Source organism: Vombatus ursinus, unplaced genomic scaffold (assembly GCF_900497805.2).
Source record: "Vombatus ursinus unplaced genomic scaffold, bare-nosed wombat genome assembly UNPS02007284.1, whole genome shotgun sequence".
Taxonomy (NCBI): Eukaryota; Metazoa; Chordata; class Mammalia; order Diprotodontia; family Vombatidae; genus Vombatus; species Vombatus ursinus.
Genome location: NW_020947062.1, coordinates 26,876,439 through 26,877,688, shown reverse-complemented (window position 1 = coordinate 26,877,688; position 1,250 = coordinate 26,876,439).

Sequence of the window (1,250 nt, the reverse complement as noted above, 5' to 3'; positions counted from 1 at the left end):
TTCAGTCTGAGAGAATAGAGAGGGAGAGGGGGGAAAGGGAAGGAGAGAAAGAAGGAGGGAAAGAGGGCATGAGAAAGACACTTCTGGGAGCTGGAGGGAGCATCTGGGATTGGAGAGTTGCTGGGTGAAGAGCGGAGAGAAAAGTAAACTTAACGGGATAGTGTTGTATAGAGAATACATGTCCTCCCTGCGGACTTACAAGCTGTGAAGTATAACTAGGCGCGAACACAGAGCAGGCTATGTATATACTTATCCAGTATGTGTACTTATCTAATAAGAGATGAGAGCAACGACTGATTTTTCTCCAGGTCTTGCTGTATAGACAGACTTTTGGGGAATCGGGGCTTTTTAAAAGTCCTTTACACTTAGGGGAGAAACTTTTCTGCTGCGATTGCAGAGACTTATTCCTGGCCATTGACAGAACGTTGTTCATATTTTTAGGCAGAACATCTCCTTCTATCGTCATAGTCCCATAGTTGCTGAGTTAACTCTTTGGCTAACTGGGGTGTTTGTCCAGGGGTTAAACTTCACCTACTTCTGCTGACCCTCTCCAGTAATGACGTTGGTCGTGGGAAGGTATTCATTCAGATGGAGGGAAATGGTGAGGTTGACACAGAGATAAAGGCATGAAACCCTAGCAGTGGTACCTAGATGGGTCCTCCCTACCGTCCCCGTGGTGCCTTCAGTTCCCTCATTCTCAAGGCTTGGGCCTGTCTTGAACAACAGAAGGGGTTTTTGCTTTTTTGTTTTGTTCTGTTTTGAGCTTTGGGGAGGAAGAGGAGCAAAGAAAATATAGGACAACTGCTTGAAGTGGTTAGGTAACTGATAACAGAGAACACAGAGGGGCAAAATTCTTGTTTTGCTTGGGTTTTCTATGCTAAGGGTTTTGCACTGAAAATCGGGGGGGGGGGGGAGAAAATGGATAACAGACAATTGTTACCCAGAGAGAATGCTTACTCACCATTTATAACTTCAGGTCACCTGGCCCAGATGAATGAACTGTACACTGAACTGTACTATTAGTGATATTAGAAAGATAAGCAAAAAATGAGAAAGGGGAAAATGTATGGATGAACCTGAGAACAGTAAAGCTTGACTTTGGGGAGATTCTAGAATTAAAGGATCATTAAACAGATAGTGAATATCTCCCAAAGAAAATAGTGCTTACAAAACATAAAATAACACACCACAACACAGAGCTTTATGAAGAGCAGGTCATGCCAGAGTTAACCTTATTTCCTTTTATGAGG